Consider the following 18,888-nt stretch of genomic DNA (forward strand, 5'->3'; position numbering starts at 1 on the left):
AGTAAAAACAGGCAGGCTGGGCCCATTGGCTCACTCCTGTAATCCAGCACTTTGGGAGGCCAAAGTGGGTGGATCACCTGAGGTCAGGAGTCTGAGACCCGCCTGACCAACATGGTGAAACCCTGTCTCTACTAAAAATACAAAATGTATTTTAAAATGTAATGTAACTACTTATATTGTTTTGTAGTCAAAGTTTTCATTATTTCATTATTGATCTTTATATCCTATTTCTTTTCTAAGACTGTTTTGCTTTGTCATAATTTCTGTCAAGAGTGTTCATAATTGCTCCTTTATAACTGCACATTTATAAGCTCCTTTATAACTACACATTTGTAAACACCACTTTAGAAACCTTGTGAGACAAAAAGATTAGTTTTGCCAGGGGCTTGAGGAAGAGGAGAATAGAAGTGAAAGTTATTGGACAGTGGGTGCCTTTTGGAGTGACAAAACTGTTTTCAAATTAGGGGTGATGACTGCACAACTCTGATTACTCTAAAAAACACTAAAAGTAAATTTTATATTGTTGTTGGAATAGAACATTGAACAAAACATCATTTTCTCTGACTCATGTAAAACGTAAGTTTAATTTTGAATTCTAAAAGCAACTTTCAAACTAGACTCTGCTTATTCTTTGTGATTAAAAAAAATTTGTTCAGAAATTTTTATTTATCAGTTTTGTCTCAATTCAAAATATTTCTCAGATATTTCCAACATATGTGTCATTGTGGTATTGGCTTCTGAGTTGCTTTTTATTTCTGATTTTAGTTTTTAAAATCCTGGTTTTTGCTATAATAAGTAATTTTTTGTTGTGTTCTCAACATTTCTGATACTATATTGTGAGATGATTCCTATTTAAATGTAGTATTTTATTATCAGTTACTGTACAAGTTTAGCATGCAAGTGTCTTAGTCTACTTTTATGAGCTATAGACATTTAAATGACAGTTTCATTTTAAGAGATTTGCAGTGCTATTCTGATCCTAAAATGTCCAGTATTCCTTGCTGATTCCAGCCAGTGTTTTGCGTGGGTTGCACTGGGAAATACCCAGGTTCAGGAGGTTTCATTTGTCTTGTTTTGAGCAAGGATCTTGCTCTGTCAGCTAAGCTGCAGTGCAGTGGTGCAAATACAATTCACTTCAGCCTCAACTTTCTAGGCTGAAGTGATTCTCTTGCCTTAACCCCCCAGGTAGCTAGGACTACAGGCACATGTCACCATGCCCAGCTAAGTTTTTATTATTTTTTTATTTTTTGTAAAGAAGTGGTCTCACCACATTGCCCAGGCTGTCCCAAATATCTGGTGTCAAACAATCCTCCCACCTCAGCTTTCCAATGTCCTGAGATTACAGGCATGAGCCACTACCACACCACACCCAGTCACAGGTTTAAAAAATCCCTTTAAAACTTCTACTTCTCTCCTTTCTGTAATCTTCCTGTACAGTCTGTTTAAAAAAGAAGGGCCCGGGAGCGGTGGCTCACTCCTGTAATCCCAGCATTTTGGGAGGCTGAGGGGGGACCGATCACCTGAGGTCAGGAGTTCAATACAAACCTGGCCAATATGGTGAAACCCCATCTCTACTAAAAATACAAAAATTAGCCAGGTGTGGTGGCACACGTCTGTAATACCAGGTACTTGGGAGGTTGACTGCCTTGTAACTGCTAAGAAGGAACTGGAATTCCAATCTCTTCACTTAGCCTCTGCTGCATCCTCACAGAATGCAGCAGAATGGAGGGGTCGGTCCACTTCATTAATGTCAGTTGGGCAATGAAATTCAGACATTTCCTTCTTCTTCACCTGACACTATGCAGGCAGAAAGTAAGGGGTGCTGTCTTGTTAGTGCCAGGTGGGAAATAAATCTAGAACCCCCAGTTGTCCTTCAGTGATTCCATACCAGGAGGACAGGGGTTAGGAAAGAGGGTTGCATTTTAATTTCTAAGTTGTGGACTCTTTCACCACCCAGATCAGAAAATACAGGTGAAATAGAAGATAAGAAAGAAGACACTCAGACCAGGGAACTGATTGCCACATCATTCCTCAAGTTCTGAGAGCCCTATCAAGTTTACCTTCTTTTCCCTAACTTATATGTTTCTCTTCTGCATTATGTCTAGGGTAGCCAGCTGTTGAAAGAATTAAAAGAAATAAATTTTCCTCTTATCTGAATCCAGACTAGAGACCGGTACCTACTTTAACTGTCCATTAGCATGCATACTCTGCTGAAACCAGCAAACTGCAACAAAGGACTTGATTAGACATTTCTTCAAAGAAGATATATAAATAAGCTAATAAGCATGAGAAAAGATGTGCAACATTGCTCATCACTTGAGAAATGCAAACCAAAACCAAAATAAGATATTGCTTCATATCCATGAGAATATATATTATTTTTTAAGGAGTAAAATAACAGGTATTGTTGAAAACGTGAAAATTGGAACCCTCAGGTAATGGTAGGAATATAAAATGGTAACTGTGGAAAGAGTTTAGTGTTGCCTCAAAAAGTAAAGCATAGCATTACCATTTGATCCAGAAATTACACTCTTAGGCATATCTAAAAAGAATCAAAAGCAGAGATACAGACAGAATTCCTATATACCAGTGTTCATAGCAACATCTGAATAGGCACAAAAAGATTAAAACAACCCAAGTGTCTCTATCATTTTCTTCATGATATTTTTAGTTCAATCAATGAAATACATTTTTCTTTATATTTAAATTCTGGCATATAAACTTTCTTTATTAGAATATTTATGTGTTTCATATTTCTACTATGTACTCATTGTTTTACTTATTCTGAGAAAACTAAATTCATGGTACTCAGAAGACTAGGGATGCTTCAGCAAGGAACAGCAGCTATAGGTTAGACTTTTTTTTTTTTTTTTTTTTTTTTTTAGGAGACACAGTCTTGCTGTATCGCCCAGGCTAGAGTGTTGAGTGGCAATCTCAGCTCACTGCAAACTCCACCTCCCAGGTTCAAGTGATTCTTTTGCCTCAGTCTCCTGAGTATCTGGGATTATAGGTGCCAGCCTTTACCCTAAGCTAATTTTTATATTTTTAGAAAAAATGGGCTTTCGCCATGTTGGCCAGGCTGATCTGGAACTCCCGGCCTCAAGTGATCTGCCCACCTCGGCCTGCAAAAGTACTGGGTTTACAGGTGTAAGCCCCTGTGCCTGGCCGATTAGACTTTGAATAATCCTCATTATGAAGGGCACATTGATAGTCAGATTTCAGAAAAAAAAAAGGCTTTCAATAAAAAAGACTTTGGTCAGGCACGGTGGCTCATGCATGTAATCCTAGAACTTTGGGAGGCCGAGGCAGGCAGATCATGAGGTCAAGAGATCGAGACCATCCTGGCCAACATGGTGAAACCCTGTCTCTACTAAAAATACAAAAATTAGCTGGGCATGGTGGCACCTGTAGTCCCAGCTACTCAGGAGGCTGAGGCAGGAGAATTGGTTAAGCCTGTGAGGCAGAGGTTGCAGTGAGCCAAGATGGCACCACTGCACTCCAGCCTGGCAACAGAGTGAGACTCTGTTTTTAAAAGAAAAAAAAAAGAGAGAGTTCATAAAGAGGAGGAAATTAGGGAAGAAAAAACTTTAATCTGAAGAAGGCAAGTCTTTTTAAAGTAATTAGGCCCAAAGAGGCATTGAAATTAGACAGCAATTCTGTCTCACTCCCCTTTTTTTTTTTTTTTTTTTTTTTTTTTGAGAGAGTCTTGCTCTGTCACCAGGCTGGAGTGCCGTGGTGCCATCTCGGCTCACTGCAACCTCTGCCTCCCAGGTTCAAGTGTTTCTCCTGCCTCAGCCTCCCAAGTAGCTGGGACTACAGGCGCTTGCCAACATGCCCAGCTAATTTTTGTATTTTTAGTAGAGATGGGGTTTCACCATGTTGGCCAGTATGGCCTCCATCTCTTGACCTCATGATCTGCCTGCCTCAGCCCCCCAAAGTGTTGGGATTACAAGCATGAGTGACTGGGCCTGGCTCTCACTCCTTACTTCAAGCTAAGTATCCATCTCTTGAAACTGCTTGCTATTGCCGCAAGTAGCTACAAATTTATCCAATAATGCCACCCCAGATACTATAGCCCACAATGAATAGCTTAACAATGTGCAGCCAGTAATTAGTTAATGTTATTTCTGTAAACCAGTGAGAATTCCTGACAGGTAACTTTTATCAGCCTACTCCCCATCCCCTATCTTTTGGTTTAAAACCTGCTTGTTAATAGAGACCAAATGAAGCTCATATTCAAGGTTACTTGGGTCTGAGTTTTCCAGACATCTTGTGCTCACTTTAGCTCATATAAATTCTTTACACCATGTATTCTTCATCTCATTCTTTTTAAGTTGACATAACCTATAATCAGTAGGTTGAATGGCTAGTTATGGTGGGGTGCCTGTAATTCTAGCCACTTAGGAGGCTGAGGCAAGAAAATCACATGAGCCTAGGAGTTCGAGATCAGCATGGGCAACATGGTAAGACTACATCTCAAAGCAAAAACAAACAAAAAATAGAATATATCCTGAAGTCTTTATAGTCATGCAGTTCCCTCAGTATTATATCATAGGAAAATACTATCATCAGAAAAAAACTGATCCTCTCTCCTAACAGACTCAATATACAAATGGACATTGGTTATACTACACATAAAAATAGAACTTTTGATCCTCTACCTTCCCAGGAAGCCAACCTCCTTATCTTTAATAAACAACCCAGGCTTTTTTAATAAAAAAGCCAGTCTACCATGAGTCAGATTCATAGAAAGCCAGAGAGCTATATCTTTGATGATAACAAAGGAGGTTAAAAATAACTTCAGTATCAGTGAGCTGAAAATGGCCAGGACTTGATTGATTGACAGCTTCCATAATTTTTGTCTCTGACTTCCACTTTAGGACAAAACAGAGAAACCCAATACACCCATGTGCTGCATAATAATGTTTCATTGTCAGACGGACAGAGCAGCATGTGGAGGTTCACATCATGAATTTAAGCTCCAGAGCAACTGCAGGAATAAATCAGGAAAACTGAGAGGACCCACAGACCCTCTGAAGGAAGCAGATTGCTCCTGTAGGACCTGGAAGACACCCCAAATCCTGTGAGGGTCCAAAATATGGAAGTGGGAAAGGGATCTTATCTGTCTCCAAACACACACCTTAACTGGGGAAATGAAGGTCTAGTTTATGGGAGAAGATTCCAACCTTACCTGGAGCTGAGTCAATTTAGAGAGCCGAGCAAAATACAAGGGTAGAGAAAGAAGAGGGAAAATCCCTGTGAGCTCACTGGGGCCCCAAGCAGGCCATTCCTGCCTGGCATCACAAGGATCCTTCAGGAGGGTGGCCAGAGGCATAGGGAAAATGCCACAGGGAGAAGGAAATTTCCAGATGAACTTTGTAACAATTTGAGCTGATTGAGAAGGCTTGTGGCCAGAACTTGTGTTAGGGCGTGAATCTGACATGCAGACTCTACAGGTGTGGGAAGAACTAAAGCCCTACTTTCCTTCACAGCTAGGAGGTGGGTAGCCTGGGGCAAATTCTCACCCCTGCTTGCCCACTGCCTGGAAACAGACTCAGTGCTGTTAGGGGTGAATTCAGTAGAAGTGAGACTGGCCCTTAGGATTGTGTGGAAGCTGGGTGAAGCCTGCGACTACCAGCTTTCCCCCTCTTCCGTGATAACCTGCATGACTCAGCAGAGGCTTCCATAATCCTCCTAGGTACACAACTCCATTGAACTGGGAGTCCAATCCCCACCCCCAACAGCAGCCACAGCAAGACCTGCTCAAGAAGAATCTGAGCTCAGACATGCCTAGCCCCGCCCTCATCTGATAGTCCTTCCCCACCCGCCCTGTTAACTGAGGGCATATACTCTTGATAGTTCTCAGGCCCTACCCTTTGCTGGTTCCTCTCCATACTACCAAAGCTGATGCTCTCTGGAAAGTGCCACCTTCCATCAGGAGGCCGACCAGCACAAAAATTGTGTATTAAATGATCAAAGCTAAGTACCCTCACAGAGTCTATTTCACCCTCCTGCAACCTCCAGCAGAACAGGTACCGGTATCCATGGCTGAGAGATTGGCTGCACAGAACCCTGTGCAGACAATCTCCAGTACCAGACAACAGCCTGGCAGACACGCCGGGTGGCTAAATCCGGAAGAGAGATAAGAATCACAATAGCTTGGCTCTCAGGAAGCCACATCCCTCGGAAAAGGGGGAGAGTACTATAACAGGAGACCACCCCATGGGACAAAATAATCTGAACAACAGCCTTTAGCCCCAGACCTTCCTTGTGACAGAGGCTACCCAAATGAGAAGAAACCAGAAAACAAATTCTGGTAACATGACAAAACAAGGCTCTTTAACACCCCTGAAAAATCACACTAAATCACTAGCAATGAAGCTATGCCAAGAAGAAATCCCTGATTTACCTGAAAAAGAATTCAGGAGGTTAGTTACTAAGCTAATCAGGGAGGCACCAGAGAAAGGCGAGGCACAATATAAGGAAATTAAAAAAAAAATACAAGAATTGAAGGAAAAAATATTCAATGAAATAAATAGCTTAAATTAAAAAAAAAACTTCAGGAAACACTGGACACACTTATAGAAATGCAAAATGCTCTGGAAAGTCTCAGCAATAGAATTGAAGAAGTAGAATAAAGAAATTCAGAGCTTGAAGACAAGGTCTTTGAATTAATCCAGTCCAACAAAGACAAAGAAGAAAGAATATGAAAATATGAACAAAGCCTCCAGAAAGTGTTAAACAACCAAACCTAAGAATAATTGGCATTCCTGGGAAAAAGAGACATCTAAAAGTTTGGAAAACATATTTAGGGGAATAGTCAAGGAAATTTTCCCCAACCTACCTAGAGAACTAGACATCTAAATGCAAGAAGCACAAAGACCGCATGGGAAATTCATTGAAAAAGATCATTACCTAGGCACATTGTCTTCAGCTTAACTAAATTTAAGACAAAGGAAAGAATCTTAAGAGCTGTGAGACAATAGCACCAGGTAACCTATCAGATTAAAAGCAGATTTCTCAACTGAAACTCTACAAAATAGAACAGACTGGGGCCCTATTTTTAGCCTCCTCAAACAAAACAATTATCAGCCAAAATTTTGTATCCAGTGAGACTAAGCATCATATATGAAGAAAAGATACAGTCTTTTTCAGACAAACAAATTCTGAAATAATTCACCACTACCAAGCCAGCACTACAAGAACTGTTAAAAGCAGTACTAAATCTTAAAACACATCCTGGAAATACATCAAAACAAAACCTCTTTAAAGCATAAATCACACAGGACCTATAAAACAAAAATAAAAGTTAAAAAACAAAAACAAAAAAACCAAGATACATAGGCAACAAATACCATGATGAATGGAATGGTTAGGTACCTCACACTCATTTACATTAAATGTAAATGGCCTAAATGCCTGATTTAAAAGATACAGAACTGCAGAGTGGATCAGAATTCACCAACCAACTATTTGCTGCCTTCAAGAGGCTCACCTAACACATAAGGACTCACATAAACTTCAGGTAAAGGAGTCTTGCTCTGTCAGTCAAGCTGGAGTACAGTGGCATGATGTCAGCTCACTGCAACCTCCGCCCACCAGATTCAAGCAATTATCCTGCCTCAGCCTCCCAAGTAGCTGGGACTACAGGCACATGCTGCCATGCCAGGCTAATTTTTTGTATTTTAGTAGAGACAGGGCTTCACTGTGTTGCCCAGGCTGCCTGGTCTTGAACTCCTGAGCTCAGGCAACCCACCTGCTTTGGCCTCCCAAAGTGCTGGGATTACAGGCATGAGCCTGGCCCAAAGTACCTATTCTTACATCAGAAAAAACAAGCTTTAAAGCAATAGCAGTTAAAAAAGACAAAAAGGGACATTACATAATGGAAAAGGCGTTGTTCAACAGAAAAATATCACAATTCTAAAAATATATGCACCTAACACTGGAGCTCCCAAATTTATAGAACAATTACTTATAGACCTAACAAATGAGATGGACAAAACACAATGGTAGTGGGAGACTTCAATACTCCACTGACAGTACTAGACAAGTCATCAAGATAAAAAGTCAACAGAAACAATGGATTTAAACAATATCATGGAACAAATGAGCTTAACAGACATTTATAGAACATTCCATCCAACAACCACAGAATACACATTCTATTGAACACCACACAAAACTTTCTCCAAATTAGACAATATGATAGGCCACAAAAATCAGCCTCAATAAATTTAACAAAATTGAAATTACATCAAGCACTCTCTGAGACTGTGGTGCAATAAAACTGGAAATCAACTCCAAAAGTAACCTTCAAAACCTTGCAAATACATGGAAATTAAAAAACTTGCTCTTGAATGATCATTGGGTCAAAAATGAAATCAAGATGGAAATTTAAAAAAATTCTTTGAACTGAACGACAATAGTGACACAACCTGTCAAAACCGTATTCACAGCAGAATTCTAGCAGACGTTCTAAGGAGAATTGGTATCAATCATTTTGACACTGTTCCACAAGAGAGAAAGAGGAAACCCTTCCTAAATCATTCTTTGAAGCCAACATCACTTAATACCATAACCAGGAATGGACATAACAAAAAATGTCACTCCAGACCGATATCCCTGATGAACATAGATGCTAATGTCCTTAACGAAACACTAGCTAACTGAATCCAACAACATAACAGAAAGATAATCCACCATGATCAAGTGGATGTCATAGTTTAACATACTTAAGTCAATAAATGTGATATACCACATAAACAGAATTGAAAACAAACATCACATGATCATCAAAATAGATGCAGAAAAAGCATCTGACAAAATCCAGCATCCTTTTATGATAAAAGCTCTAAGCAAAATTGGCATACAAGGGACATATCTCAATATGATAAAAGCTGTCTATGACAACTGCACAGCCAACATCACAACGAACAGGGAAAGTTGAAAGCATTTCCTCTGAGAACAGGAAGAAGACAAGGATTCCCACTCTCACCGCTCCTCTTCTACATTGTACTGGAAGTCCTAGACAGAGCGATCAGACAAGAGAAAGAAATAAAGGGCATCCAAATCAATAAAGAGGAAGTCAACTGTCACTGTTTGCTGATGACATTATTGTTTACCTCTAAAACCCTAAAGATTCCTCTAGAAAGCTCCTAGAACTGATAAAATAATTCAGCAAAGTTTCTGGATACAAGATTAATGCAGACCAAACAGTAGCTCTTCTATACACCAATAGTGACCAAGCAGAGAATCAAATCAAGCACTCAACCTCTTTTACAATTACTGCAAATAAAATAAAATACTTACAAATATACCTAACCAAGGAGGAGAAATATCTCTACAAGGAAAACTACAAAACATTACTGAGAGAAATCATAGATGACACAAACAAATGCAAATGCATCCTATGCTCATGGGTGGGTAGAATCAATATTGTGAAAATGATCATACTGCCAAAAGCAATCTACAAATTCAATGCAATCTCCACCAAAATACCACAATCATTCTTCTCAGAATTAGAAAAAAACAATTATAAAATTCATATGGAACCAAAAAAGAGCCCACAGAGCCAAAGTAAGACTAAGCAAAAAGAACAAACCTGGAGGCATCACATTACTTCAATTCAAACTATACTGTAAGGACACAGTCACCAAACAGCATGGTACTGGTATAAAAATAGGCATATAGACCAATGGAACAGAGTAGATAACCCAGAAGTAAACCATAATATTTATAGTCAACTGATCTTTGCCAAAGGAAACAAAAGCATAACGTAGGGAAAGGATACCCTAGCCAACAAATGGTGCTGGGATAATTGGCTAGCCACATGTAGGAGAATGAAACTGGATCCTCATCTCTCACTTAACACAAAAATCAACTGATTAAGGACTTAAACCTAAGACCTGAAACTATACAAATTCTAGAAGATAATGTTGAAAAAACCCTTCTAGATATTAGCTTAGGCAAGGATTTTTATTGCGAAGAACCCAAAAGCAAATACAATAAAAACAAAGATAAATAGCCAGGACTTAATTAAACGAAAGAGCCTTGCGTGGCAAAAGGAACATTCAGCAGAGCAAAAAGACAATCCATAGAGTGGGAGAAAATATTCACAATCTATAAATCTGACAAAGGACTAATATCCAGAATCTACAATGAACTTAAACAAATTCAAAAGAAAAAAAAAACAACAAATAATCCCATCAAAAAGTCGGCTAAGTACATGAATAGATAATTTGCAAAAGAAGATATACAAATGGCCAACAAACATATGAAAAAATGCTCAACATCACTAATGATCAGGGAAATGCAAATCAAAACCACAATGGTATACCACCTTAGTCCTGCAAGAATGGCCATGATCAAAAAATCAAAAAGCAATAGATGTTAGTGTGGATGCGGTGATCAGGGAGGACTTCTACATTGTTTGTGGGAATGTAAACTAGTACAACCACTATGAAAAACAGTGTGAGGATTCCTTAAAGAGCTAAAAGTAGAACTACCATTTGATCCAGCGATACCACTACTGGGTATCTACCCAGAGGAAAAGAAGTCATTGTACAAAATTTACTTGCACATGGCATGTTTATAGCAGCACAATTCATAATTGCAAAATCATGGAACCAACCCAAACGCCCATCAATCAATGAGTGGATAAAGAAACTGTGTTAGATAGATAGATCGATCGATTGATCGATCGATAGACAGATAGATAGATACAATGGAATACTACTCAGCCACAAAAAGGAATGAGCTAATGACATTTGCAGTGACTTGGATGAGATTGGAGGCTATTATTCTAAATGAAGTAACTCAGGAATGGAAAACCAAACAGCATATGTTCTCACTGATATGTGGGAGCTAAGCTATGAGGACACAAAGGTATAAGAATGATGCAACACACTTTGGGGACTTGGGGAGATGAGCAGGAGGGGTGTGAGAGACAAACGACAAGAAATAGGGTGCAGTGTATACTGCTAAGGAGACGGGTGCACCAAAATCTCACAAATCACCACCAAAGAACTTTCTCATATAACGAAACACCACCTGTTCCCCAATAACTTATGGAAAAATAAAATAAAGTTTTCATCAAGGACAGACATGTATATAAGACATCATTTACATCACATTATAATGGAGCTGAAAAATTCCTATCACCTAATGATGCTGGAACTATTTTAAAGTCATAGGACAATGAATTACTCACATGTTTGTGGTGATGCAGGTGTAAACAAACCTAATGTAATGTCATACTGTAAAGTATAGTATGTATAATACATAACATGTAGTAATGATAATGAATTAAAAACTATGCTTTTTTTCAAAGTACATATATTACCAGAAATTCTCCTTTAAATTTTTTAAAAATTGTTTTGAAGTCCTCAGGGAAAGTAAGCCTTCCAAATTTTACAACTTAACAGGAAGGAGATTCACATTATTTCCTCAAAGTTGTAGAAGTTTAGAATAGATAACAAGTTATTTTGATTATAATGCACAGTTCTTAAGTTTCTAGTAAAGATGTCTAGTGAAGTTGAATATTTACTGTGCCTATTAATCATTTGTTTCTTCTGGGTTCTCATCTGGTCACTCTCTTTGCCTTGAATATTGAGACAATAATGTTTCTTTCCTGAATCTTTATGAATGATTCATATAGCAGAAATGTTTACACTTTATTCATATTTGTGGCAATATTTTCCAAGGTTATTGTAATGCCATTTAAAAATAAAGTTTGCTGGACAGGCACGGTGGCTCACGCCTGTAATCCCAGCACTTTGGGAGGCCAAGGCAGGCGGATCACTAGGTCAAGGGATTGAGACCATCCTGGCCAACATGGTCAAAGCCCAACTCTACTAAAATATCAAAGTTAGCTGGATGTGGTGGCAGGCGCCTCTAGTCCCAGCTACTTGGGAGGCAGAGGCAGGAGAACGGCCTGAACCTGGGAGGCAGAGCTTGCAGTAAGCAGAGATCACGCCACTGCACCCCAGCCGAGGGGACAGAGTGAGACTCCATCTCAAAAAAATAAATAAATAAATAAAAATAATAATAAAGTTTGCCTTTCATTTTAAAAGAAACAAATAAGTTCCTTCTGAGAAACTCCACTAAAGGAATAAATAAAAAGAGTATAAGCCCAAAAAGACAAAGATAAACGGGAAAGAAGTCAAGAGGAACAGAATCTGAGAAGCTGGAAAGCAGATATTTGAGTAAAGTAGTAACTTATCTTTGAGACTACAGAAAGGTGAACCCTAAATTTTCTTGGTGGTAACAATGAAAGGAGTTGGTGGTAGCCAAACAGCAAACTTAATTCTTACCATGTGATCTCAGATAGACTCAACAGGAGAATACAATAACATAGCTGTAAATTCCAACCTAGTTCTTAAAAGAGCACGTTCTAGATATTTCAGGCCAGTTCCAAGATACAAGAGTCTGCTTCTCTGGGGAGCTATAGGAGCTGGCAAATTACCAAAGCTGTATTAACTTGGCTATTTACCCAAAAATCTCCATTGCTGTTAACTATTTAGCTTTTAGTCTGCAGAATGTCATAGAAATTTGCAGCCCTAAAATTATTGAATAACAATTATGTACAAGTTCTGCTTATCCTTTTTAAAAAGTTTTATGGAGAATAATTCATAAAGCATAAAATGTACTGATTTAAAATGTACAATTCAATTCAATGTTTTTAGTATATTGTATTCGTGGGAGTTGTACAACTATAATTATAATCAGTTTTAGAACATTTCATCACCCAAAATGATATTCCATACTCATTAGCAATCCCTTCCCATTAGCCCCCAGGCACCTAGTGATAGGCAACCTACAATCTACTATCAGCTTCTACAGGTTGGACTATTCTAACAATTCACAAAAATGTGAGAATACAATGTAAGTTATTTTGTGACTGGCTTCTTTCACTTAGCTTAATGTTTTAAAGGTTTATTCATATTATACAATGTATGAGTACTTTGTATTGCTGCATAATATCCTATGGTATTGGAATAACACATTTTAGGCCTGGCACAGTGGCTCACACCTGTAATCCCAGCAGTTTGGGAGGCCAAGACGGATGGATCATGAGGTCAGGAGATCAAGAACATCCTGGTCAACTTGTGGATCATGAGGTCAGGAGATTGAGACCATCCTGGCCAACATCATGAAACCCCGTCACTACTAAAAATAGAAAAATTAGCTGGGCATGCCTGTAATCTCAGCTACGTGGAAGGCTAAGGCAGGAGAATTGCTTGAACCAGTGAGTCAGAGGTTGCAGTGAACTGATATCATGCCACTGCATTCCAGCCTGGTGACAGAGCAAGACGCCATCTCAAAAAAAAAAAAAGAAAGAAAAAAAGAACAACATATTTTATCCATTTATCAGTTGAGGAACATTTGGGTGATTTTACTTGCTGGCTATAATGAATAATACAATGATAAACATTTGTGTACATGTTCTGTGTGAATATATGTTTTCACTTCCCTAGGGTACATACTTAGGAGTGGAATTGCTGTGTCTATGTTAAAATTTTTTAGAATCAGAATCAGACAATTTGTCAAAGCAGTTGCACAATTTTATATTTCCATTAACAGTTTATGAGAGTTTTAACCTCCCCACACTCTTGGCAGCAATTGCTATAATCCAGAATGTAGCATCTTTTTAATTATAGTCAACCTAGTAGATAGAAGTGGCATCTTACTCAGTTTTGATGAGCATTTTCCTGATGGCTGATGGTGTCAAGACTTTCTCGTGTGCTGTTGTCCTTTAGTTAGAGAAATTTCTTTTCATTTTTATTATCTAGTTTTTAAATTATGTGATTTATCTTTTATTATTGAATTGGAAGTGTTCTCTCTCTCTTTTTTTTTTTTTGGACACAGAGTCTCGCTCTGTTGCCCAGGCTGGAGTGCAGTAGAGCAATCTTGGTTTGCTGTAACCTCCACCTCCCCAGTTCTAGCAATTCTTGTATCTCAGCCTTCTGAGTAGCTGGGATTACAGGCATGCACCACCATGCCTGGCTAATTTTTGTATTTTTAGTAGAGACTGGGTTTCACCATGTTGGCCAGGATGGTCTCAAACTCCTGACCTCGGGTGATCAGCCCATCTAGGCCATCCAAAATGCTGGGTTTACAGGCATGAGCCACAATGCCTGGCCAAGTGTTCTCTCTTTTAAAAAAGACTCAAAATGACTTTTTGCAGTGGATTTTTTATTTAATTCCATTGAATTCCATCCTTATGCCAGTGCCACACTGTTTCAATTACTATGGCTTTATAGTAAGGTTGTTGCTGTTGTTGTTGTTGTTTTGAGACTTGTTGCCCAGGCTGGAGTGCAATGGCATGGTCTCGGCTCATTGCATCCTCTGCCTCCGGGGTTCAAGCGAGTCTCCTGCCTCAGCCTCCCAAAGTAGCTGAGTTTATAGGCGTCTGAAGTAGCTGGGATTACAGGTGTGCACCACCATGCTTGACTAATTTTTTTTTGAGACAGTCTCGCTCTGTCACCCAGGCTGAAGTGCAGTGGTGTGATCTTGGCTCACTGCAACATCCTGCTCCTGGGTTCAAGTGATTCTCTGGCTTCATCCTCCCGAGTAGCTGGGACTACAGGCGTGCACCACCACACCTGGCTTTTTTATTTTTATTTTTTTAATTATTATTTTTTTAAATTAGAGATGGAGTTTCACTGTGTAAGCCAGGATGGTCTCCATCTCCTGACCTTGTGATCCGCCCACCTCGGCCTTCCAAAGTGCTGGGATTACAGGCATGAGCCACTGCACCCTGTCTTAATTTTTTGTATTTTCAGTCAACATGGGGTTTCACTATGTTGGCCAGGCTGGTCTGAAACTCCTGATCTCAGGTGATATACCCACCTTGGCCTCCCAAAATGTCGGCATTACAGGCATGAGCTACTGCACCTGGCCCTATAGTAAGTTTTAAAGCTAGGTAGTATAAGTCCTTCAACTTTATTCTTTTTCAAGATGTCTGTGCTTATTCTTGTACTGTGTGTAAATTGTAAGATCAATTTCTCAGTGCTGCAAAATATCCAAGGAAAAGTTTAATCTGGATTGTGTTGAAACTGTAGATCAATTTGGGGAGTATTGCAATCATCATAGTATTAAATCTTACACTTCATAAATGAGAGATGTCATTCCATTTTTCTTGGCCTTCTATAATTTCTTATAAAAATATTCTATCACTTTGAGAGTGTAAGTTTTACACTTCTTAAATTTTTTTTTTTTTTTTTTTTTTTTGAGATGGAGTCTTGCTCCGTCCCCCAGGCTGCAGTGCAGTGGCACAATCTTGGCTTACTGCAGCCTCTTGTCTCCTGGGTTCAAGGGATTCTTTCACCTCAGCCTCCTGAGTAGCTAGGATTACAGGCACATGCCACTACGCCTGGCTAATTTTTGTATTTTTAGTAGAGACGGAGTTTCACCATGTTGGTCAGGCTTGTCTCAAACTCCAAGGTGATCCACTCACCTTGGCCTCCCAAAGTGTTGGGATTACAGGCGTGAACCATTGTGCTCAGCCCAAATTTTTTCTTAAGAACTTTTTTTCTTATTGATGCTATTGTGAATGAGATTGTTTAATTTAGTTTTCAGATTGTTCCTTGGAGGTATAAAGAAATGCAACTGATTTTTGTATGTTACTCTATAGCCTTAACGGAACTCATTTATTAGGACAGAGTTTTGGTGGGTTGCTTCAAAGTTTACAAATTCATGATATACCAAATGATGTCACCCATATATGTTGTTTTATTTCTTCTTTTCCAATATGAATGCCTTTTGCTCCTTCTCCCCTATTTGCTTTCATTAGGATCTCACTATGATGCTGAGGAAATAGCAAGCACAGATATTCTTGTCTTGCTGCTGATTTGAGAGAAAAATTATTCAGTCTTTCATCATTGTAGAGATACCACTCTGGGTTTTTCATATATGTCCTCCTGTTTCTAACTTCCTAATCTTTTGGGGTTTTTTTTGGCCAAGAAATATTGTTGGATTTTTGTTAAATTATTTGTTATATTTTTTATTATAATGTTTGGTTTTGTCCTTTATTTTATTGAAATGTATATTATGTTAGTTGATTTTCAGATGGTAAACCAACCTTTCATTCCTGGGATAACTCTTATTTAGTCACGGTGCATGGCTTTTCTATTGCTTTTTTTTCTTTTTTTTTGAGATGGAGTCTTACTTTGTTGTCCAGGCTGGAGTGCAGTGGTGTGATCTCAGCTCACTGCAAGCTCTGCCCCTGGGGTTCATGACATTTTCCTGCCTCAACCTCCCGAGTAGCTGGGACTACAGGCACCCGCCACCATGTTCGGCTAATTTTTTTTTATTTTCAGTAGAGACAGGGTTTCACCATGTTAGCCAGGATGGTATCGATCTCCTGACGTGGTGATCCACCTGCCTTGGCCTCCCAAAGTGCTAGGATTACAGGCATGAGCCACTGTGCCTTGCCTCCTATTGCTTTTTAACAAATTATCTTATGCATCATGACTCAAAGTAGTATAAATTTACCATCCTACATTTCTTAGGTCAGAAATGTGACACAATGTTTTTTCTTTCTTTCTTTTTTTTTTTTGATACAGGGTCTTGCTCTGTCACCCAGGCTGGAGTGCAGTGGCAGGATCTCAGCTCACTGTAACCTCCTCCTAGGGTCAAAGGATTCTCCTGCCTCAGCCTCCTGAGTATCTGGGATTACAGGTGCATACCTCCATGCCTGGCTAATTTTTCTTAGTAGATAGGGCTTCACCATGTTAGCCAGGCTGGTCTCGAACCCCTGACCTAAAGTGATCCGCCTGCCTTGGCATCCCAAAGGGCTGGGATTATAGGTGTGAGACACCTTGCCTGGCCCAATGACACAGTTTTTAATGGGCTAAATTAAAGGCTATATTTCTTTTTAAGGTAAAGTTCTTGCCTTTCCCAATTTTAGAGGCCAATCACCTTCCTTGGCTTGCAGTCACCTTCCTCTATCTTCGAGGCTATTAGCTTACCATTTCTCTGACCCTTCTATCATTGCTGCAGCTCTCTGACTGATGCCTTTTATTTATGGTTAGTGGCCATTTCTATTGTCTCCTTATTAGATTAGACCACTGTAAACAATCCAAGATAATCTCATCTCAAGGTCCTAAACATGAATCATATCTGCAAAGTCCTTTTGCCATGTAAGGAAATATATTCTGATATGCCCAGTATTATAATGCAAACGTATCTGGGGGACATTATTCTCTCTATTCTCATTATTCTATTAAAATTCCTTCTACCATAATTCTTTTTATATGTTGCTGGATTTGCTTTCCTAGTATTTTGTTGAAGATGTTATTGTAAATATTTATAAGAAGTATTTGCCAGGCCCAGTGACTCTCGCCTGTAATCTCAGCACTTTGGGAGGAGAAGGCGGCAGGAGGCCTTGAAGTTTGAGACCAGCCTGGCCAAGATGGTGAAACCCCATTTCTACTAAAAATACAAAAAATAGCTGTGTGTGGTGGTGCCTGCCTGTAGTCCCATCTACTCCACTTGGGAAGCTGAAGCAGGAGAATCATTTGAACCCAGGAGGTAAATGTTGCAGTGAGCTGAGATTGTGTTGCTATTGCACTCCAGCCTGGGTGACAGAGGGAGACTTTGTCTTAAAAAAAAAAAGAAAAAAGAAATACTGGTCTGTTATTTTCCTTCCTTCTTTTCCTTTCTTTCCTTCCTCTGTCCCAATCTCCCTTCTTGCTTTATTTTTTTCATTCCTTATTCCCTCTGTTCCCCCAACCCTGCCTTCTTTTCATGTTTTTGGTTTTGATATCATAAATGACTTCACAGAATGAATTGCAAATTTCTCCTGCCAGTTCTATTTTTGGAAGAGTTTATAAAGGATTGGTATTAATTCTCTAAAAGTTAGTAGAATTGGCTGGGCACGGTGGCTCATGCCTGTAATCTCAGTACTTTGGGAGGCGGAGACGGGTGGATCATGATGTCAGGAGTTCAAGACCAGCCTGACCAAGATGGAGAAACCCTGTCTCTACTAAAAACATAAAAATAAGCCAGGCGTGGTGGCAGGCTGTAATCCCAGCTACTTGGAAGATTGAGACAAGGAATTACTTGAACCTGGGAGGTGGAGGCGGAGGTTGCAGTGAGCTGAGATTGTGCCACTGCACTCCAGCCTGGGCAACAGAGCAAGCCAGACTCCATCTCAAAAAAAAAAAAAAAAAAAAAAATAGAAAAGAAAAAAGTTAGTAGAATTGAGAAGGAAGCTCATTCAGACCTGGTCTTTTCTTTGAGAGAAGTTTTTATGGTATTAATTCACTCTCTAATTATAGGGTTATTACAATCTTCTTTTACATTTTGAGTTAGTTTGGGAAGTTTGTGCCTTTTCAGGAATTTTAGCTACTGATTTTGTTAGCATGCAATTGTCCATAATATTCCTGTATAATTAAAATTTTTCATTAAGTTTGGTTTCATTAAGTTTAATTTCTGATTTTAGAAACTTGATTCTTGTCACTTCTTTTCTTGGTCATTCTACCTAAATATTTGTTCATTTTGTTAATTGTTCAAAGAACGAACTTTTAGATTCATCGATGTTCTTTTTTTTTTTTTTTTTTTTTTTTTTGAAGGCAGAGTCTTGCTCTGTCACCCAGGCTGGAGTGCAGTGGTGCAATCTCGGTTCACTTCAAGCTCCAGCTCACTGCAAGCTCCCCCTCCCAGGTTCAAGCCATTCTCCTGCCTCAGCCTCCCGAGCAGCTGGGACTACAGAAGCCCGCCACCAAGCCCAGCTAATTTTTTGTTTTTTTTTTTAGTAAAGACAGGGTTCCACTGTGTTAGCCAGGATGGTCTCGATCTTCTGAGCTCGTGTTCTACCTGCCTTGGCCTCCCAAAGTGTTGGGATTACAGGCGTTAGCCACCACGCCTGGCTGATGTTCTCTGTTT

The sequence above is a fragment of the Pongo pygmaeus genome, chromosome Y, assembly GCF_028885625.2.
Source record: "Pongo pygmaeus isolate AG05252 chromosome Y, NHGRI_mPonPyg2-v2.0_pri, whole genome shotgun sequence".
Lineage (NCBI taxonomy): Eukaryota > Metazoa > Chordata > Mammalia > Primates > Hominidae > Pongo > Pongo pygmaeus.